The 24,391-nt window shown below is 39.3% G+C and overlaps 1 protein-coding gene across 1 annotated transcript in view; it reads left to right on the top strand.

Moving 5' to 3' along the window:
• The first annotated feature begins 20,136 nt into the window (after positions 1-20,136).
• The window catches only part of znf385b (zinc finger protein 385B), a 304,135-nt gene continuing 299,880 nt past the window's right edge, over positions 20,137-24,391 (top strand). Inside the window, exon 1 of the mRNA XM_062963052.1 lies at positions 20,137-20,552. The gene's annotated coding sequence lies outside the window, so the exon portion shown is untranslated. The remainder of the gene's footprint in view (positions 20,553-24,391) is intronic.

Raw genomic sequence — 24,391 nt, 5'->3', positions numbered from 1 at the left:
ATGATACTGATCCCAACTTACTCGTGTTATTTCAGTAGTCAAATTTACATTACAATTTCTTGGACTGAAATACACATAGATTGTGCAATTAAAATGTCTGAATGTCTTTCTTCTTCGGCCCTATTCCTTTTCAATTGTGAGTTTCAGTACTCTTTACTTCCTTCTGTCTCTTGTTTCCTCTTTCCCACCTGCCAATCGTAAGTTTTTCTTACCTTTCTCTCATCTTTCTTCTTCTTCTTCTTCTTCTTCTTCTTCTTTACCATAACATTAATAATAAATAACAATAAACTTTATTTATATCCCACCATCATCTCCCTGAAGGGACTCAGGGCAGCTTACAAGACACTCCAGGGTGCACATATAACATACAACAGGTAAAAATGGTACAAAAGTATAAAAAAACCCACATAAAATTATAACAACCTCCATCAACACATATAGCATAAAATCAAAATAATACAATTTTAAAACAATAGTAGATAAAACTAACTGCCGTCAATTCACAAAGTGCCAAGTGTCAGCTTCATATGAGCCCATTCAGCCTACTCAAAGTCAAAGGCCTGTCTGAACATCCATGTTTTCAGATTGAAATTGAAGGACTCAAGGGTGGGGGCTAATCTAAGCTCTTTTGGGAGGGGGGCACCACAGAAAGGCCCTCTCTCTCATCACCACCAACCACACTTGAGATGGTGGTGTGACCGAGAGAAGGGCCTCCTTGTCAATCTCAGAGCCAGTTCTGGTTCATAGAAAGAGATGTGGTCAGGAAGATAGGTTGGACCCAAAGCCCAGTGATTCCCAACCTGTGGTCCGTGGATCACCAGTGGTCTGCAAGAACTAAAATATGGTCCACGGCCTCACCGTTACTACTATGGATAATAACACAGCCCAACCAAAAAAATTTTTTTCTTAGTGTCTTTGTTTTTAGGCCTGTTCCTAGGGTTATTTAGAGAGCTGATTCAGAAAATTGTATTGGATAGACCACATCAGTTCTAGATTATGAAATACAGTTTTCTGTGGGCGAGCAGATGGCAACTACTGGATGGCATATGTTCTTTATCAGAAACTAGAGCTGATGAGATCCACCCAATGCAATTTTCTGAATTAGCACCCCAAATAACCAATCTGGATCTAAAGTTGACCAAAAACTGATTCGTAACTTTTTGGTACTAATGTTGGAGCATGGTACCTGGTCAAAGTGATCCCTGGTTAAAAGAAAAAGGTTGGGAACCACTGCCCTTGCCCCACTCATGTCTCCAGAATTCTCCTTCTTTATTTCTAATTCCCCTCCATCTTATATTTCCAAGTTGTCTTCTTCCCCATTCCCTAGTTCCCTACCCCATTTGTCCTTTTCCTCCTTCCCAGGCCTTTGCTACACTGCCATATAAAATCCAGATTATCTGCTTTGAACTGGATTATATGGAAGTGAATACTCATATAATCCAGTTCAAAGCAGATAATGTGGATTATCTGATTTGATAATCTGGAATATATGGCAGTGTAGAAGGGGCCCCAATTCTTATATCTGAACTAGTCTTCCCCATCTCTTAGCCTTTCTCCCTCTTTTATCTTCAACCCTTACTTTTCCTAACTAAACTCTGCCTTCCTCTCTGCCTCTTGTTCTTGTTTATTCCCTCTCCGCCCTCCCCCCAAAAAAACCCTTTAAAGGCATGACTGGAATATGTTAGATTCTCAACATTTTAAAGCTGTTAAGTCTTATTAAACACAACGGGGCTTGCTTCTTATAGACACGCACGATTGCTATTTTTATCTCTATTGCCCTGTTGGTCTCTCATCAGTATCATTATCTCTGTCCTCATCTTCCCTTCCCACAATGCTAACTTTATGATGGGGATTATGGTGGGGAAGAGAGAAGATTCCTCAACCTGACAGAGAGAAAGAAGAAAGAAGGGACGAAGGGAGAGAGAATGGTAAGAGGCACCGGTTAATGGAAGAAGACTATTAGGGTCTGAAATTTTGCTTGAAAAATTGGGTTGGCATACAACTCCTACATATTGTTAAAATCAATGCTTGAGAATTAAGGGATTTTTTTTTCAGTTTAGTGCAGAGTTTAGAGAAATATTTTCTCATGTCTTAGAAACCAGATATTTTCAATGACATATTCTGGCAACTGTAAATGTATTCTCCGTGATGATATTGCCCTGGACCAGCCCTTTATGCCACCACTAAGGTCTCTGGTTTTGACCCTGAAATCTCCCAGAGTTGGAACTTGGGATGTTTCAGTTCTGGGAACCCTAGAAAAGCAGAAATTAAATGCAGCTAATGATTAAACAGTACATTAGAAGGTAAAGATGTAAAAACATGGTAGTGAGAAGATGAAGTGTTCTCAAGATTTCAATAATGAGTCTATTTCAACCACCCCTTTGAAAGTGTTTTGCAGTGTTTTTTTTTTTTTAAGCTACAGTTGACTTGGAAAGACTTGGGAATACAGATTGTATCGGACCCCCTCCCCAACATGTCTCTGCTCCACTGTTTTCCCACTCATGCTCTAAACCAGTTTCCCAAACTCTGCTCCTCCAGATGTTTTGGACTTCAGCTCCCACAGTTCCTAACAGCTGGTTAGCTAGCTGGAATTTGTCGGAGCCGAAGTCCAAACACCTGGAGGAGCACAGTTCAAGAAACATTGCTCCAAACAGTTTCATTAACAGACATAAAACAATCAGGGCCAGCTCATGCCTTACAACAAAGGATTCCCTCAAGCAAGAAGCAACCAGGCTTTGAATCTGCAAGGCTATTAAATGCTGGCCATTTGCAACATTCACACTAGCCTCAAACAGACAAGAGTTCTTTTCCCCAATCTGGACTTTCCACAGATATATAAACCCCACTCATCTAGTTTCCAACAGACCTCACAACCTCTGAGGATGCCTGCCATAGATGTGGGCAAAACATCAGGAGAGAATGCTTTTGGAGCATGGCCATACAGCCCGGAAAATTTACAGCAACCCAGATTCATTAAAGCTATAAAGCTAGTTACGCTTTATTCCAGTAGAAAATAACCTGCACAAGGAACCTCCAGTACTTCTACTCCAACACTTATCATATTTACCTAGCATGGACAACACTCATGATTCTTACCCCATTCTTCCAACTGGGCCCATTCACACTTCATATTTATAGCACAACTATTCCACTTTAACTGCCATGACATTCAGTTTAGAGAAGGAGCCTTTAGAGTCCTTAACCAAAGAGCTCTCCTGGTGACTCTGACCAAACTACAAACCCCAAGATTCCATAGAATGCAACATGGAGATTAAATTGAAATCATACCGTTATAATTGTATAGTGTTAATGTGCCCCAACAAATATAGTTAACATACGCAAAAATGTTGAGAGTTAAAAAATTAATTTCAGTAAAGCACTTAGACTTTCATATGAAATTTTGGTCTGACTTGAACAGTTCCTGGAAATAAGTAGTTTCCAGGAGACTTGGGTAAATCAAATTCTTTCTTGATATCTCAGGAGTTGATTCAGTTTGGAAATAGTTTAATTTTGTTTATCGAAGTAATCCAAGTAGGAAATACTTGTAGAGAATATCCTGAAACCGGGTATTACTAATTCCCTCTGTGGCTTTCTGTATCTTCTCAAGAGGATAACGCTCTTACACTGAATTTGAAGGTTAATAAGGCCTCAGGAGAAGGTTTCTTCCTTCCTGAAATCTTTAAACACAACAATGACTGGTAGGCTTCAATACTGGCTGGCTTGTTTACCCATAAATCATGCAAGATGTATACTGAGAATCTAGAAACTTATCCTTTGTAGTCCCTATGTTACAAAAAGATAACCACTAGACACCTAGAAAGTATAGACCAGTCAGTCTAATTGATATTGCAGCCAAAATATGTACAAAACATCTTTGAAAATTAGAGGTTCTGGCAAAAGAGAATACTGACAAAATGGCAGAACATTTTTGGGAAAAGAAGACCCATCACTGGCAGGTATTTCACGCTATTTAAATCTGATGCAAGTTAAACATCTCTTATCTGGAAATCTGGAATACTCCTGAATCTACAATTATCCAGTTGGGTTGCTGAGAAAATGACACCTTTGCTTTCTTATGCACACAGGCTTTAATTCATGCACAGAATTACCAGTATTAAAAATATTGGGTATAAAATAACTTCAGGCTATGTGCATAAGGTGTGTATGAAACATAAGTGAATACTGGATTTAGATTTGAGTCTCATCTCCATGATATCTTATTATGTACAGTACATATATGTATAAAGACCTGGCCTTATGAAATAGGGAATGTAATATGGACATGGCTTTTAACCCTCATTTTATTGACATTGTTTTAACTTGTTATTATTGCTTCTTGTTTGGTTTGTATGATTGTTGAATGTGCTGTATCGTCTATTTGAATTTGTTTAATTTATTGTTGTATTGTTTATGGCACTGAATGTTTGCCTTTTATGTTGTGAGCCTCTGTGAGTCCCCTTGGGGAGATAGGGTGGGATGCTTACTATGGCCATACAGGTATTCCAGAATATGGAAAAAAAATCTTGACCCAAGCATTTCAGATAGGAATACTCAACTCATATCCAAATACACAATAAAACATAAGAACAGTTTTAGAGTCCGTAAATAAAATGAATAAAATCATAACTGTGACAAATGACCAGAAATGAACGTTGATCTAAGATTATTATTTTAACTAGGACACTCTGCACTGAAACAACGCTAGAGCTTGGGTGGTTACTGATGTGATTCATATGCATGTAGGAGTTTGACAAGCCCTTTCTTTTTAATTTTTTACATGAATGATATTGGGTCAGTTTTGTGTAAACAAAGTTTTAATGTGCCCAAGATTTGGAACAGATGCCAATGATATGATTTTATTTTCAACATCCCAAGCGGCTATGAAATATAATTTGAGATGACTCAATCCTTTTTGCATTTAGTTACTAATATTAATAAATCTGATGCCATCCTCTTTGGCAGAAGTGGAATACAGACACTAAGGACGTTCAAATACAATCTGGGAAATTTTTCTGTGACTTCCCAGACCTGATAAAGAAAAATCAGTTAAAACCAGCAGCTTGCATACTAGCTTGAAACAGACTATTTAGTTTTAAGCACCTGGGGGAAATGGTCTAACATCAATTGTGTGTCCCGATTAGAGTAGGCCCATTGGCTCAAATGAATTTGCATAAGCATTGACTCACAACTCAGCTACTGATTTGATGGTTGTTTTCTAGTAAGGACTATTTAAAATAGTCTAGATCTCTAGATCAGTGGCCCTTTGATTTCTGCTGGGATTTAGTCCCTGGGCCCACTGTGGATACCAAAATCCATGACTGTTCAAGTCTCATTATATTACAGTGGTGTAGTAAATGAATGCTCCTAATATAAAGTGGCAAAATTGCTTTGCGTTTGCTTTTAGAACTTAAAAAAACAAGGCTTGTTTTTTGGATTTTTTAAAAATAATATTTTAAAGTTGTGTGTGGTTGAACCTATGGATACAGAATCTGTGGATATAAAGGACTCACTGTCAATGTATCACTTCAGTTGCTGGTAGTATCTGCAAGGATGTATCGTGCAGTCACACAAATCTTTCAGTGGCAACATACGAGGTAGGAAATTATTGAAGGTTACATACACTATATTGGATGCCAATGTGAGAGGAAGGGCTTGTGAGGCTTTATATATGGGTGGCATACTATTTAAATGAGACAGACCGAAGAGTAAAAGTTGTGAAGATTGTAAACATCATGATAGTACCCACTAATCCTAATACAATGTTTGTTTGTAGAATGTGCTTACTATCCCCTTCATTTACATTTCTAGGGTAAGTTATGCAGCAGTAATAAGAAGTAATAAACGATGAGATAATAGTAGCACTGGAAAATTATATCATGTGCATGGGCAAATAGCTATGAGACCTGGATGAATTGTCTCAGATGCTTAAGAGCTATTTGATATATAGTCATCCTTCCACATTTGCTGTAGTTATGGGTGTAGAACCTCTGGGAAAGTGAATAAATTGCTATTTTTACCTGAGAGAACACTTGTCTAGCAACTGCTAGGACAGCCAGCACAAATCTGTGGTCAACATCTGCTGGAAGTTATGCATAGAATCACACTGGAGAACCTACAGAGTCCTAAAAGCATTATTTTAAAATAAATCTGCAAAAGTCAAAATTACAAATGTGGGGGGACAACTGTATTGCTAAAGCTTGCTGATAAGCAGTCTCTCAACATAAGCAAGCAAACAAAAAAACCTTCCAACTTGTCTTTATCTTGTAAAGTCAGGCAACCATTCCTTTAATTTCTATTAGCCAACCAACTTTGTTTTTTTAAAAAAGGTTTGTCACAGTGTGTTTGGCTAATGTTAAAATTTTAAAAAATAGAATAAAGATAAAAATAACGCATGCTTGCACCTCACAACCATGAGTCACACTTCAGAAATCATGCAATATCATCAACCTGATTCATTCAACCTATAATTCACTTTTCTTCCCTGATGAGCATTTGTTATATTTGTTTCACTGCCCAGATATGCTGCAATTGTAGTAAAATTATTTGTGCACTATAGCACTACAGTGTGGACTACTGTGCCCAAACCTGGAAAGAACATGTTTTGGGATCATAGATCTGGGATTTCCCACTCCTTCTCCTTTCATTAATAATAATAATAATAATAATAATAATAATAATAATAATAATAATAATAATAATGGAAAATGAGCACACAAAGATACTGTGAGACTTCTGAATCCAGACTGACAAAGTTCTGGAACACAACACACCAGACATCACAGTTGTGGAAAAGAAAAAGGTTTGGATCATTGATGTCGCCATCCCAGGTGACAGTCGCATTGACAAAAAACAACAGGAAAAACTCAGCCGCTATCAGGACCTCAAGATTGAACTTCAATGACTCTGGCAGAAACCAGTGCAGGTGGTCCCGGTGGTGATCGGCACATTGGGTGCCGTGTCAAAATATCTCAGCCGGCATTTGGAAACAATAGACATTGACAAAATCACGATCTGCCAACTGCAAAAGGCCACCCTACTGGGATCTGCATGCATCATCCAAAAATACATCACACAGTCCTAGACACTTGGGAAGTGTTCGACTTGTGATTTTGTGATACGAAATCCAGCATATCTATCTTGTTTGCTGTGTCATAATAAAATAATAATAATATATTTTATTTATATTCCACTCTATCTCTCCAAGGGGACTCAGAGCAGATTGCAGGTACATATATGGCAAACATTCGATGCTGTTATACAATTGACAAAGACAGGCAGTACATAAGCAGAGGCAAGGCTTCCCTCTTTTGATCTCTGGCATCTGGCTGTGCTCGACTTGGCCATAGGAAAGTGCTATTGTTTCATTTTCCACGCCGATGAGCCTGTCATCCATGGACGCCTTTCCTGATCAGATTTTGCCAGTATGCTTTTCAGGGTGCCTTTTTACCTCCACGCCAAAGTTGTACCTGTTTATCTACTTACATTGTTGTTTTTGAACTGCTGAGCAGAAGCTGGGCTGACGGCAGGAGCTCACCCCAACCCGGCCTTGAACTGCCAACCTACCGGTCTGCAGAATCTTCTATAGCAGGAGGTTTAAATGGCTGTGCTAGCTTGGTCCTTTCTTCCATTTCTTAAAGTCCCTTAAAATATTTTTTTTCTGTTTATTACCTGCACATGTTAGACTCCTGTGGAAATAAATGAACAGTCATCAGTGCAAGAAAATGGGGTCAACATGGCAATAGAAAAAAAAATCAGAGCTTATACAGTACACATCCTGTGTACATGGATGTTGCAATGCTTGTAGCAGTAGTCCTCATAAAAAAACACCTTATAACAGCACCAGAGCTGTATTTCTACCACTCATTGCAATATTAAACTATTACCCCTCTCCCATGCATTAAAACCACAAGCTGCATATATCGTATGATTATATGTGTGTGATAAAGGGTTTATCAAATAGTTTTTTTTCAATGTGAAAAATACAATTTGCAAAACTTTGGTTTGAGAGATTATAACTCCCAACATCGCATCCCAGCAGTTTGGTAGATTGTGTGCATGTATCTGTGCACTTGGAAAACAGAGGCTGGGAACATTAAACTTTTGCAATTGTCTGTGCTTCTGCCGTAATGGCCAGACAGCAAGACATTTGGGTGAATTTCTGTGCATTGAAGGGGTTCTCTATGGGATTAGGCTATCGATCTACTGTGTTTTGACAGTGGTAGAAGCAATACAAAAACTCCAGTACTACAAGATATAATATGCAGACAGTCACACTGCAATTTCTGTTGTGCTTGGTTACATATGTGTTACAAATGTTGTGCTTGGTTACATATGTAGTCATCCGTAGGTTTTCCTAATGTCATGATTGGATGTATTCTGACAGTGCAGCTCTGTAGTCTGGAAGTGTGGCTCTTGAGAAAAGGATTGTTGGAATTATTTGAACAGACACTGATCAGATAGCAGCCAGCATAAGGAGCTTCAGTGGGCTGTGGATAACTTTGTGAACAATTCTTTATCAAGCCTTATTATCAGGAACAAAATCCAGCCATATCTACGTAGAAGTAAATCCTATCGAATTATATTTGACTTAATCCTTAGACCAGTGGTTCTCAATTTTTCTAATGCTGTGACCCATTAATATAGTTCCTCATGTTGTGGTAACCCCCAACCATAAAATTATTTTAGCTGCTACTTCATAATTGTAATTTTGAACCCCACCAACGATAGAATTGGGCCAAACTTCCCACACAGAACCCCATGACCAACAGAAAATACTGAAGGGATTTAGGAGGAATTGTGTTGTCAAATGCTTTTGTTTTATGGAAGGAATTTACAGTGATTTAGGGGAGATGTAGTTCACCTACCTCCGGAGAACACTATGAACCCAAACAACTATGGAGCTGGACCAAATTTGGCACAAATACCTGATACACCCAAATTTGAATACTGGTGGGGTTGGGGGAAATAGACCTTGATATTTGGGAGTTGTAGTTTTTGGGATTTATAGTTCACCTACAATCAAAGAGCATTCTGAACTTTGATTCATGGAATTGAACCAATCTTGGCACATAGAGCAGGACAGACAGAGAGATCTTCAGCCTTCTTTGCCAAAGGGGTTCCTAAGACCATCAAAAATGTGTGTTTTCTTATGGTCTTGGTGACCCCTGAAACCCTCCTTGCGAGCCCCCTAGTAGTCCCGAAAACCATTGCTCTAAAGCATTCCTTAACTTCTGTTAATGTGGCATAAAACCAGATTAATAGGTTTTACCCTTCTTTAAAGCCCAGAGGTTCCTGGATATCATCTGATTGCCCAGGAGCAACTTCTGGCCCTTAATCTATGAGAGCTTATGCTACCAACTTCATTCTCCAAGTCTCTAAGGTGCTACGAGGTCCATTTGCATACTGATGTACAGCACAAGTTATTCTATCACTGAAATGCTTAACCTAATTAAGGAATATGAACTATATTGAATAAATAGCTGTCCTAGTTCTAGTTTACAGGTATAGGATGGAGAACAAGAAGAATGTTGTACATTTCCAATTTTAAATGAATGAATTATACAGAAAGCAAATTCAATTGAACTCAATGATATATACTTCTGAGTAGTTATCAGTCCATCTGTCTCTGCCAAGGAATGCAAGAATAATCTGTCAATGAAACCAACAAAACATACATGCTAAAAATGACTGGAAAAGCAAGCAATGCTTGATAATGTATTAGAAGAAGAAAGTTCAGGGATATATTAGAAATGTTATCTCAGAGCAATATATGAGCAGGGCTGGATGCCATAGACACACACACACAAAGCAAAATAAATCAATGTGTGTATGTACCTTTGAGTTGCCTGTCAACTTATATTGACCTCATGAATTTCACAGGGATTTCTTAAGCATGGAATACTCAGAAATGGGTTTGCTAGTTCCTTCCTTTGAAATAAAGCCTACAGCACCTGGTCTTTCTTGTAGTCTTCCATCCATGTCCTTACCAAGACTAATCATGCTTGGTTTGATTACTTTAAAATCAGCATTGCTTATACACTAGAGCAGTAGTTCTCAACATGGGGTCCCTCAATGTTTTTGGCCTTCAACTACCAGAAATCCTAACAGCTGGTAAACTGACTGGGATTTCTGGGAGTTGTAGGCCAAAAAAATCTGGGGACCAACAAGTTGAGAACCACTGCCCTAGAGTTACAGAATCATAGTGTTCAAAGAGGCCTGATGGGACACTGAGTCAATACCCTGCTCAAAGGATGATCTACAGCAGGTAGCTGCCCAGCTTCTTTTTGAAGATGTCCAGAGCAGGAGACATAAGAATTTCTCTATTGGTTTCATTGTGAAACTGCTCTTACTGTCAAGAAGTTCCTTTTAATTGAAATCTTCCCTTGTGTAACTTCAAACCTGGGGTTCTACTCTCTGGAGAAAGAGAGATCAAGAACATCTAGCAATGCAATACTATGTGTGCCTCTTCCACTATTACTCCAACTGTGTTTATGGTGTTTACAATTTCAGGTGAGTGTTCACAGTAGACTCACTGCTCACTGGAGGGAGACCACCAATTATAACTGGAAAATAGAGAAACTTTGGAAAAGGTGAACAGGTGATAATATCATCACAGTTACTCAGCTCAGTAGGGTTGTTTGTTAGCTGCTTGCAAATCAGTTTCAATTTGTGACAAAATATAAATGAGAAGACCTCTAAGATACTCTGTCATCAAAGGTATTGCTGAGGGCTGCAAACTCAGAAGTCTGGCTTCCCTGATTAAATCAATCCACCATCACTGTGGATTTTTTTTTCTCCTGTTGCCTTCCACTTTACCAAGCACTGCCACCTTTCCAATGAGTCATCTCATGATGCATCTAAAGCACAATAGCCTCAGTTCGGTCATTTTGGATTGAGAAAGAGTTAATCCTTGAGTTCCTCTAGATTGAACCTAATTATTTGTCTTTTTGAAAGTCCTTCCCTCCACTCTTGAACAACAACCTGGTGCTAAATCCCAGAGTTTCATTCCTAAGAGTTCTGTCTTCCCTGCGTCACATAATACAATTCTCAGAACTGATCAGCAGACTATTTGTTCATTCGGTCTAAGGCCATAACAACAGTACATGACCATCTCTTGCAAAGGGCAATAAGGCAGCATCACATATTGCTCTCACAACAGCCTGACATAGTGGATTGGACAAAGGCACTCACAGCTAAAAGGGGATTTGGATGCTTCTCTTCTGCATTCAGAACCCCCTCTTCTCTTCTCCATACAATAATTACTTCATCTGAGAGGAGATAATAAGTAAGGACATGGTATCTCAAATTAGAACAGAGGATAGGGTAAAGATCATAAATATTTCCTCAGAAAGATTAAGCAAGGCAGAATTTGTTCATGTCATGTTATAAATGGAACTGTAAACAGCATGTGATGTAATTTTTCATGCTATTAAGTAGAACTGTAGTTTTCCAAGAGCACAGATTGAAGTATAAAGGAAATATTATCCAATCAGATTGAAGTGTTTTTTATTTACAGCTGCAGAGCAGCAAAAAATTGGATTAAACATGGTACTTCTTTTTCTGCCATTTAAAAGCACTTTTCTAGACAACCCAAATATTTGTCTTACTTTAATTCCAAATTGGCCTCTGGTTGTGTTCCACCTTGTGCCTTGTCCAGTGCGTGCCTTCCTTCAAAGTTTTTGTAAAAATGATTTTGCTCTTAGATTCATTCATCCCTTAAGTTTATGTTATTTGTCAAAACCTCTGTGAAACTATAAAGTGGAATAAAGACTAATTCATATAGCAATTTCTAAATCCTAGCAACTTTGATTAGATGTGAAAATAACAGTTCAAGTAGCTGTGTAACTACTTGGATGATTGTTGACTTTTGATGCATTGCACTTAACTTCCTCTCAGTGCATTTTTGTGCTCATATCCCACCTGGGTTTTCACTGTTAATTGATTGAAATGGTAATTGTGTGACCCACAAGTCCTTCATACAACCCATCATCTCCAAAATAAAAAGAATTGATGAAAGAAATGAGGAATCACACTTCTAGAGATCTCCAGAAAACGTATTTCCCCTTCATTGACTCTTCCTATTTTGGATGCTCTCTACTACACAAATACTCAAAATCACACTTGGAAGCAACCAGATTATTATTTCTGGTTAATGGTGGAGTGCGGTCCATCATGTGTCTACAGCTGCCTAACCCCAGGCTGTAGACTCAAATCTATTTTAACATGATAGCTAAAACCCTATGATACAAAAACTACACAAATACAGTAGGTTCAAGACTTTTTATATATGATGTTCATGTATAATCTGGAACCATATTTTTCTTGCCTGATTTGAATATTAGCTTGATTTCTGTCCGAAATATATCATAGAATCATGCAGGAGGACCTACAATTGCTTTGAGTAGTTTTCTCTTCAGGCCTCCAGTGCAATTTTTCGTCAACTTTTTTTGGATTTTCCAGTGGGAAATGACCCTAGAATTGCACTGGAAACCTAGAGAGAAAATGTCTATGGTATTCAAAGCACATAAAACAGAAACTTTGTATAATGAGCTCATGTAATAAACAACCCTACTATATGTTCACACTACATGAGATTTACAGAATCATATCGACATGGATCTCAGTGTAATTTAATTGTTGTATAGGTCAAGCAGGAGAAATCATAATATAACTTTTCATTAAAGGCATGGCTAAAATAGATGCAAATAACTGTGTTCTGGAAAGAAGCTACCTGTTAAATGAAATGCCAAGAGGAGAAAGAGATGCAGACAGTTTGGAAGTGCGTTGGTTTCATTCATTCATTCATTCATTCATTCATTCATTCATTCATTCAGAGCAAATGTGAAATGGTTTTACAGCACCACAGTCCAACCTGTAAAGTAATAATGATACACTGATAATTTGTATAATGATGATGATAATAATAATAATAATCTTTATTTATATCCCACCACCATCTCCCTGAAGGGACTGAAGGTGGCTCACAGAAGTATTACCAGTGCTGAGCATAAAATAAACAATACATAAACATATAGACTATAACAATATAAATTTATAACAGAAACATGCAAAAAATGACACATAAGAAAAAAATTAAAATTCATAAAATGCAGCAGTGCCTGCGGATAAAACTGTCAGTCTTAAATTAGCAATCCAAGTGCTGGAGTGACACAATCATTATATATATATAATGTGTGTGTGTGTGTGTGTGTGTGTGTGTGTGTGTGTGTATGTGTGTGTGTAATCCATATATATGTGGAATATATATATATAATTTTAAGAAGTAATGACATGTTATCTAATGAATCAATCAGAATACCTGAGGATAGATTATTGTCTCCTTTTGCAATACATCAGATTATTCTTTTAATATGCATGTTTTCTTAAAATATTGTAAAATTGTGTATTCAAATAACATTATTTTTCAATAATAATTTTATATCATGAAATATTGTCCTGATTCAATGGTTTCCTGAGGATCTGAATGTTCAGCAAACTAAATACACACTGGGCTGCAAGCAAGGCACTTTTATACACTCCCATATAGGCTACTTCAATCAGACATTATTTTGAAGCACCAGTCTGGGAATTTTTTGGCAAAGGAATTCTGATTCTGAAGCACTACCCTGGGAAAGTTTTTGGCAAAGGACTTCTTAGAGGCATCAGAAAATGTTGACGGTAGTTGATCTGGTTCACAACTTCTGATTTTGCCAAGAGAAATAACATTGGTGGGAAAAAAAGATATTTTCTCTCTCATAATCTGAGCAATCTTGAAGCATCTGCTTCATCATTTGCCTTGGACGTAGGCCACGTTTTTGCGAAACCATATTAATACTCTCTTCCATTACTACTCATGCTTACAGACATTTTAGCAGGCTTGCCATTCACCCACTCATTTTGGATTGCTTTGAGGAAGTGTATCATTATGGCAACAGAGACCTGAAGCAGTGCAAACAAGGGATGTGATCTAACAAAAATGATGCAAACTAGAGTTGAACTGATTTTGCTGAGAGAATTAAGCAGCAAACCCTCTCTTACTGAAATTAGAAGGACTTCATCACATTCAAGGCAAACATTATGTATACAGGTATTCTAGTATCAAAAAAAAATCTGACACTCAAAACACTTCTGGTCCCGAGCATTTTGGATATAGGATACTCAATCTCTATAACTTGTCTTGTATTTGAGTGCACTGAACTCTAACTTTGGAGACAAGCGTTTGATTTCCTGCTTGACCATGGAAACTCGCTGGATGATCTTAGGCAAAGGTAAACCCTTCTCTTACCAAGAAAACTGTATGATAGATTCACCTTAGGCTCACCATACATTAGAAACTACTGAAAAGCACACCACACAATCTGCCCTGTGATTTTTTTAAAAGTTAAGTTACTTAAGCTTTTCCTCAGATGTTACTGTATATATTCATATACAGTAGAGTCTCACTTATCCAACACTCACTTATCCAACATTCTGGATTATCCAACACATTTTTGTAGTCAATGTTTTCAATACATTGTGATATTTTGGTGCTAAATTTGTAAATACAGTAATTACTACATAGCATTACTGCGTATTGAACTACTTTTTCTGTCAAATTTGTTGTATAACATGATGTTTTGGTGTTTAATTTTTAAAATCATAACCTAATTTGATGTTTAATAGGCTTTTCCTTAATCCCTCCTTATTATCCAAGATATTAGCTTATCCAACATTCTGCCGGCCCATTTATGTTGGATAAGTGAGACTCTACTGTATAAGTTGGAACCATGTATAAATTAAGAGCAGTTTTACGGGCCAAAAGTATGCATTTTGATATGATCTATGAATAGACGGAGAGTCATTCTGTAAAGAGGGGAAAGCACCAATGCCACCTCAGGGATCCTCTGGTCACTGCCATTTCTTACCCAAACATTCAAAAAGGCCAGAAGTGGCACACACAGTGGGGAGAGTAGAGGGGGTTGGTGCTTCTTTTAGGTTTTCAGGAATGGAGTAAGCTCTTGCATTTCGCCACTCTGTGTTTGATAAGAGTGAAGATACAGTGACCTCCCTGATCCATGGATAAATGACCAAGATTTTTCTGTATTGATTTTTTTAACTAAAATTTTTAGACTTAGACGTGACTATATTAGGGTAATTGGCTTCAGGTCATCATTATATTCAATCACCTTAAACGTAAATATCCAAGATCTGCAACTTCCTCAGTTTTTATGTAGCTTGAATTAAACAAAAAGCACAGATTTAGAATCTAGGTAGGTATGATAATGTGCCTTTTAGGTTTCAGACTTTAGACTGTAATTGTTTTGAATCATATACTACTGACATGCCCGACCACTTAAAAAGGTGAGGGAGCTATGAAGCCTAGAAAAGTCTGTACTGCAGCAATCTATCCAAAGCTTGAATTATAACTACTAATTACTAAACATCATTAGGGCTCTTTTTTGGGATCATAAATTGCTGAACTTAACCAATTATAGAGCTCATTGTAAGAGTCTGAGCTTATTGTTTCTAATCATATACTAATATGCCTGACCACTTGAAAAGGTCAGGGAGCTATGAAGCCTAGAAAAATCTGTACTGCAACAATCGGTGCAAAGCTTAAATTATACCTACTAATTACTGAATATCATTAGGTCTCTCTTTTTAAGGTCATAAATTGCTGAAATCAACTAATTGCAGTGCTCATTGAAACAGCTTGAGCCTTTAAACCCAAATCAGTGAATTCAGGGGAAATTAGTGTCCTGTTCCTGCCTTCCAAAAAGTATTTTAAAAACCAACTAACCAGGGTATAGCTCTATTTCAAAAAGGGTATGTGACCTTCCAAAGATATTGCACTGTAGTTTCCATTAGTCTTGCTGCATGAGTTGATAGAATATGAGAGCTGCAAACAAATAAAAACATGTGGATACAGAGAGACCCCTTCTCTTCCTAAGGAGAAAATTTTGTAGGCCAGAAACTCTGAAATCAAGAAAATCTCTATTGTTTCCTGTTTGTTTTTTACACTCCAGAAATGTAGAAATACTATCATTTTCCATATTTAAAAGAGAGGTAAGGAAAAAAATGCACGTGGAATGGAACAGGCAGAAAAGGTACCATGAGGCACCATACAGCTCTGGTGACTGCTGAAATGTGTGCTGTTCTGGTACTGGTAATTCCCTTTTGAGATAGAGCTATACTCTGGTTAGTTGGTGAAGTGTCATAATACACTTTATTGTGGCTGGATGTGTTCCATGCATCTGAAAATTCAGTACTGTAATTTGGTTTCTTATAATGCTGCCCAAAGTCTACAACTTTGATTGTTCATTCTCACTTTGCCCAATGTGAGATGAGGCTCTGTTATATAGCACACCGAGTGTAGGGGCATGTTTATCTCAGCAGCTATGTCCTTAAAGTTTTACCTATTTTCCTCTGTCAAATAAGTTGGCAACCAGTGATTTTCATTCTTTTATTGAAGGTTTGGAATCAGAAAGCTTCTGGCTACAGAAAGAAGAGGAAAAAAGCATGTTTTGAGGTACCTTAAAATCAGCAAATGATATTAAGCTTTAGAGACGAAGGTCCCATCTACTCTGCCATATAATGTAGTTTGAAATTGCATTACATGGTCAGTGTAGACTCATAAAGTGCAGCTTAATTGCACTGAACTCTCCCCACACACTTCTGTAATAAGAGACTGCCCACAGTGGTGAAAAAGAATGCCTCACCTTGTTCTTCCTTCCTTGCTCTGAGCATAACTGAGGCTGTCTCTACACTGTAGAATAAATGCTGTTTGAAACCAAAGTGATACCATGGTTCCCAGCCTTTGGTCCTCCAGGTGTTTTGGACTTCAGCTCCCACAACTCCTAACATCTGGTAAGATGGTTGGAATTTTTGGGAGTTGAAGTTCAAAACATTTGGAGGACCAAAGGCTGGGAATCACTGTTACAGTATAGTTTCAGGAAATGCCAGCACTCTTTGGCAGTGAAGGCTCAAGACTTTGCAAAACTACAATGTCCATGATTCCACAGTATTGAGCTATGGCAGTTACAAGAGGTGTCAAACTACATGGCTGTATACTGCAAAATGAATGCAATTCGGCATCAAGTGAGGGAAATAAATAAATAATAAATAAATAAATAAATAAAAAACACCACACAAAAACAGGAATTCCAGGCAGCAAGCAGTCAAAGGCCAATGAACATCTCCCAATCAGAGGATGCCTCCAGGCACAACAGCCAGGACTGTACAGCTGAAAGGCTACTATTTATTTTATTTATTTACAGCATTTATGTTCCGCTCTTCTCACCCCGAAGGGGACTCAGGGCGGATCACATTGCACACATAAAGGCAAACATTCAATGCCATAAACATAGAACAGAGACAGAGACAAGACGCAGGCACGGGCTGGCCTCGAACTCACGATCTCTTGGTCAGAGTCATTTGTTGCAGCTGGCTTGCTTTCCAGCCTGTGCCACAGCCCGGCCTACTAATCAAGATTGCTAATTGCAACTTTCACATTTGCTTCAAACAAACAGGGTTCTTTCCCACCCTGGACACTTACCTATAGATATATACACACACACACACACACACACACTCCACTTGCGTCATTTCCAACAGACCTCTGAACAAACCTCTGAGGAAGCTTACCACAGATGCAGCAAACGTTAGGAGAAAATGATACTGGAACATGACCATACAGCCTAAAAATATTCAGGGCAACCCATAGATATTACGATTACTATATTTATTTATTTATACCCTGCTCTATCTCTCCCAAAGAGGACCCAAAGTGGTTTAACAGAAAAGCATTATATTAATATAATAATAACTTTATTTTTGTACCCGTCTGCATCTCCCCGAAGGGACTCGGGGCGGCTTACATGGGGCCAAGCCTGAATGACACAGTTTAAAATGTAGTACATTAAAATACATAACAACAATATAAAACAAAATAAAACAACAACATTATAACATGGTATTGGACATTCCATAACCTATTGCAAAACAACTTACCGCATAAGCTATTCGAACATAAGTCTATGGGCACATATCCTTTGGCAAATGTAAATCTCCATGAATATGTGGAGACCACCTCTGGAAAAATCACTGATCAAGAAGAACATAACAATGCAAATTGTTAGAAAGGTAGGTATTGATAGTGTTAATAATCAAAATTTGATTGAGATAATGCTTGCAGCTTCTTATATACATGGCAAGGGGATTGGGTTAACCAGTTAAAAATTATGAGTAAACCAGGTTTTTTTATCTGAAAATTTTTGGAGGTTATTTGAACCCCTAAACTGTTCCCTACGGGCTTGCTTGGGTTTTATCTTTTGGTTTATGTTATTTTGTATTTTATAGGGAATGGGATGTTTGCCGCTCAGTATGTTGTAAGCCGCCCTGAGTCCTCAGTGGGGAGATAGAGTGGGATGGAAATAAAAGTCTCATTGGGTTGTTGTGAGTTTTCTGGGATGTAAGCATTCTCTCTTGTCTGCTTGAGGTAGGGGTGAATGTTGCAATTTGCCACCTTGATAAACATTTGAATGGCACACAGTTTCAAGGCCTAGCTAGTAGCTGCCTGGGGGAATAGTAGAATTATAGAGTTGGAAGAGACCTTATGGGTCATCCAGTTCAACCCCCTGCTAAGAAGCAGGAAAATTGCATTAAAAGCACCCCTGACAGATGGCCATCCTCACCACAGATAACTCCACTGCCAAACAGTGAGGAAGTTCTTCCTAATGTTCAGGTGGAATCTCCTTTCCTGTAGTTTAAAGCCATTGTTCTGCGTCTTAGTCTCCAGGGCAGCAGAAAACAAGCCCGCTCCTTCCTTCCTATGACTTGTCCTCACATATTTATACATGGCTATCATGTCTCCTCTCCGCCTTCTCTTCTACAGGCTAAATATGCCCAGCTCTTTAAGGGATTGTTCTCCAGGTCCTTTGTTGGGAGATGTTAGCTGGCCCTAATTGATTCTTGTCTGGAATTCCCCTGTTCTCAGAATGTTTTTCTATATTTACTGTCCTGATTTTAGAGCTTTTTAAAAACTGGTAGCCAGATTTGTTCATTTTCATGGTTTTCTCCTTTCTGTTGAAATTTTCCACATGCTTGTGGATTTCAATGGCATGTCTGTATAGTCTGACATGGTGGTTGTTAGAGTGGTCCAGCATTTCTGTGTTCTCCAATAATATTCTGTGTCCAGGCTGGTTCATCAAGTGCTCTGCTATGGCTGACTTTTTTGTTTGTATTATTCTGTAGTGCCTTTCATGTTCCTTGATTCATGTTTGGGCAATGCTGTATTTGGTGGTCCCTATGTAGACTTGTCCCCAGCTGCATGGTATATAGTGGACATCTCCATTTCTAGTCTTTGGGTTTGATTTATCTGCCCATTCTAAAATAGCTCCATTGTTGATGCGTTGCCATTATTACATTGCACTTTATTGTCCATTTTAGCTGTGAAACTACCTCTCCCCATGCACTTTGGTCTAGATCTATGAATTAGTCTCCTGTTTTTAACATTTTATGCTGCATGTTGATTTTAATGACTGTTTTATTGATGCTGATGTTTTTATTGTTGGGATAATTGTGTTATTGTTTTGTTATTATTGTTGTTGTGTTGTTGTATCAGGCGGGGCACCATGTAAGCCGCCCCGAGTCCCTTCGGGGAAATGGGGCGGGGTATAAAAATAAAGTTATCATTATTATTATTATTATTATTTGTTCATTGGAATTTCAGTATTCTTCCATTTGTATGCACAAAATAATTTCCAATCAGTTTTGACATTTATTGGGCGACAATGGTCCAGTTGCTGTATCTTAGCCTAATCTTCCCTAGCAGTAGGCTGTTAGGAATTGTGGGCGTTGCAGTCCAAAACACCTGGAGGGCCAAAGTTTGTCCCTGCCTGGTGTAGCCTGACATGGTAGTTGTCGGAGTGGTCCAGCATGTCTGTGTTCTCAAATAATATGCTGTGTCCAGGTTGGTTCATCAAGTTCATCATCCAAAGTTTGGGAGGCACTTTGATGCCAAGGGGAGAAGGAGGCTCGCGCACCTGAGAGGTAGGGCGGGCGCATGCGCAGGGCGGGCGGGCATGCCTCCAGCTGCCTCGGTTCCCAGGCTGGGCAGCGCCAATGCGCGCGTGCTTCCGAGGCAGGGCGCGTGGCTGGATGAATGGGGCGCGAGGGAAACTGGAGGGGGTGCGGTGCGCGCGCAGGCAGGCAGGCAGGCAGGTGCCTTTGGTTTGAGGACGGGCACGAAGTTGGAGCCAAACTCTGAAGCAGCCCGAGAGACAAGCAGAAGGAGCCAGGAGCTAGTGGCTCTGCCCGCCCCGCCGGATTTGGAGGAGGAGGAGGGACCAAAGCCTCGGGGGAAGGACTGAGGGAGCGAGCCAGAGAGAGGCAGCGTCGCCTCAGGACGGAGCCGCTCTGCTCCTCTGTTGCCTCGCTTCCCAGCAAAGTTTGGCCAGACCTAGACTCTCTCTGTCTCTCGCTCTCGCTTTGGGATGGCAGCAGGCGGAGGGCTTTGCTTCTGGGAAGGCTCCGGGGTCCTGCTAGAGACGCCTCCAGCTCTAGCATTGGCGCAGGTAAGTGGAAAGCGCTCTTTCTTGTTGTCTTCCCACTTCTTCGGGGGATTTGCGGTTCTTTGCTCGTCGAGGACCCCAGTGACAGGTGGAGGCGAACTTAATGGAGCTGCGTCTGTTTAGCTTGGAGAAAAGAAGGCTGAGAGGGGACACGGTGAGAGCCCTGGTTAAATACTGGAAAGGATGTCAGCACAAGCTTGGGTTCTGCTGCTCTGGAGACCACAGTGGAGCTCCATATAAATTTGATATGCTATTATCTGTTTTAATTATTCTTAGACCCCTTCCACACAGTTGAATAAAATCCCACATTATCTGCTTTGAACTGGAATATATGGGAATGTTGACTCAGGGCCCTTCCACACAGCCCTATATTTCAGAATATCAAGGCAGAAAATCCCACAATATCTGCTTTGAACTGGAATATATGGGAATGTTGACTCAGGGCCCTTCCACACAGCCCTATATTTCAGAATATCAAGGCAGAAAATCCCACAATATCTGCTTTGAACTGGAATATATGGGAATGTTGACTCAGGGCCCTTCCACACAGCCCTATATTTCAGAATATCAAGGCAGAAAATCCCACAATATCTGCTTTGAACTGGAATATATGGGAATGTTGACTCAGGGCCCTTCCACACAGCCCTATATCCCAGAATATCAAGGCAGAAAATCCCACATTATCTGCTTTGAACTGGAATATATGGGAATGTTGACTCAGATAACCCAGGGCCATTCCACACAGCCCTATATCCCAGAATATCAAGAGTATCCCAGAATATGCTTTGAACTGTGCTATCTCAGTCCACACTCAGATAATGTGGGATTTTCTGCCTTGATATTCTGGGATATAGGGCTGTATGGAATGGCCCTGGGTTATCTGAGTCCACACTGCCACATATTCTAGTTCAAAGCAGAAAATGTGAGATTTTATTCAGCTGTGTGGAAGGGCTCCAAGTTCAAAGCAGATATTGTGGTATTTTCTTCCTTGATATTCTGGGTTATATATCTGTGTGGAAGAGCCCTTATTTGTGGTATAAATGTGTACTCGTTTTGGGATTGGTGGGATGAGTATTTACTTATGTTTGTTGTAAGGCATTGAATGTTTGATGATTTTGTTGTTCACCACCCTGAGTCCCTTCAAAAAGATAGGACGGTATAGCTGGGGCTAACCCCGCTCCCCGAATTCGAACCACCAACCTTTCGGTCAGTAAATTCAGCAGCACAGCGGTTTAACCCACTGTGCCACCAGGGTCTCCTTTCTGTCTGGCAGTGTGGACTCATATAATCCAGTTCACCTGGGATCAGATTCAGATCCTCAGATATAGAAACAGTCTGGAAGGGCCATGGGAATGTGGTGGAGTCTTTTTCTCCGGGGGTTTTCAAGTAGAGGCTGAATGGCCATCTCTTAGGGGTGCTTTGGTGTTGTACCTTTCCTGCATGGTGCTAGAGGGCCCTTGGAGTCTCCTCCACCTCTATGCGTCCTAGGCCCCTTTCAAACAGCTGAATAAAACCCCACATTTTCTGCTGTGGACTGAGATAACCCAGGATCAATCCACACAGCCATATAACCTAGAATATCAAGGCAGAATAACCCACAATATCTGCTTGGAACTGGAATATCTGAGTCCACACTGCCATATAACCCAGCTCAAAGCAGATAATGTGGGGTTTTATACATCTACGAGGAAGGGGTCCCAGTTCAAAGCAGATATTGTGGGATTTTCTGCCTTGATATTTTGGGTTATATGACTGTGTGGGGAGAGGGGAGGGGAGGGTCATGATCAGGAGGGAAACCTTTTGGAGGAAGAGGACAGGCTTTGTTTTTCATACTGACAGCGAGAGAGGGAGAGACAGGGGCCTTCCAAACAGCCATATAACCCAGAATATCAAGGCAGATAATATCTGCTTTGAATTGGGCTATCTGAGTCCACGCTGCCATATAACCCAGTTCAATGTGGATTTTATACAGCTGTGTGGAACGGCCCACAGTCCCCTTAACCTCACTTGACTTCATTGCCTTTTCTTAAAAGAGCGGAATTTCCTTCACAAATGAGGAATTAGCCTACTTTAAGGATTCATCCTCCATGATCTAATTACGAGCATAGTGGTGTGTGCATGTTGTGTTTGAGATCTGAAGCTTGCACAGAGGGTGCAAGCATCAGAAAATGTATACATCCCTCTATGATGATCCACTGTGGATTTATTCAGCTATTGGATTTGTGAGGTGTAATAACACAATGAAGCAAAAATTTAAAAACATTATGTTTCTGTTTGATAGTATTATTTATTGTTTAACTGTTCAGTACTTTGAAAGTAATTGTTATACTCCAGAAACTTTGTTTTTGTGACTGCCACAAACTATGTTGAATTGGTTGAGACTGGATGAAAACTATAGCAAAATGTGCTGCAAGAAGTCACACAAAAACAAACTGTAGTTTAAGAAACCTTTTCCATGTTTTTATACTAGAACCAATTGGGAAATGACATTTATAACCCAGGAACAAAAAATATGTTACATAGTGTAGTAAATATGAATTGCAATAGCACTTTCTTTTGGGAGGAGGAATGAGACCTTTGTCTTCTGTATGCCTTCAAGTTGTTTTTCAACGTATGGTGACCCCAATAATTTCATAGGATTTTCTTAGGTAAGGAATTCTCTTTGCCAGTTTCTTCCTCTGAAATAAAGCCCACAGCGGCTGGGATTCATTGGTGGTCTCCTGTCCATGGACTGACCATGGCAGACCTTACATAACTTCCAAGATCAGACAGTATCTGGTGTTTTTAGGGTGTTTAAGGCTGCCATAACAACATGAAAACACACAACAATAACAAAATAGTACCACCAAGATTATGTCACTAAGGGCATATCAAAAACACATGGCCCACAAGTTCTTAGTGAAGAAACAAGTGCTTGTTATTGAATACACTACTTCGGATATGTACCATAAAAAATCCTTGATGGTGTAAAGAGAGTCTAGAAACAGCTGCTGCAGCAGCTAGCATTTGTAGGATTATTATACAGTAGTGCCCTCTAATCTACTGAAACACACCAGTTCATAAACGACGCCAGTAAAAAGTTATCCCCCCCTTTTTTTCAGGAGCTGTGTTGTCAACGCTGAAGGTTGGGGGGGGGGGATTTGTAACCTTATAATCAATTCAATAGAGTGAATGTGGGCAGCCAGCCATTTGTTGACAAAAAAAGTTCAGGATAAATTTAGAAATGTCTTTCTGTTGCTGAAACTGATACTGTGTTTTACTTTGAATTCCCTTTGATGTCACATAATTTATAAAGAAAGAAAGAGGGAAAGAAAATAACCTGTCATCAAGAGAACTGTATAAAGGTATCTTGAAATATAGTATTCTCAACTTATCTTTGAATACATGTGTCTAATACAACTTTATTTGGTTTATAGAACCCAATACATTTTTCATGTCAGATGCATATTGAGCTGGAGGTTAAATGTTATTAATTCTGGCAGTGAATAACGTAGGGTTGGAAGGGATGCTGTGGTAGAAGCTAAAATTAGGGGATAAAAGGTGCTGCAGCATGATGTCCCTGGAACCCTGCTTAGAAAACATCTGGTTAGTAAATAGTAGTGACACATGGTCAGCTATATTCCACTTTAGTTAATTGCTGAAAGAAATAACTGTGCCTAGATCTCTAATTTTGTCCATCCCTCAGTCATTGGCTGAAGCGATTATATAACTGTGGCATGGTTGCTTCAGCTTAAATCCAACTACTTCATCTGCTGGGTACAGAGCAGATGATTATGGTTGTTTTTCAAAAATCCGTGCTTTTGTATCAAAGGAGACTACACTACCTAGGTAATTGAAGTTTT

This window comes from Anolis carolinensis, chromosome 1 (genome assembly GCF_035594765.1).
Source record: "Anolis carolinensis isolate JA03-04 chromosome 1, rAnoCar3.1.pri, whole genome shotgun sequence".
NCBI lineage: Eukaryota > Metazoa > Chordata > Lepidosauria > Squamata > Dactyloidae > Anolis > Anolis carolinensis.
The sequence above is the reverse complement of the archived record's forward strand: the minus strand, read 5'-3'. Positions and strand labels throughout refer to the sequence as shown.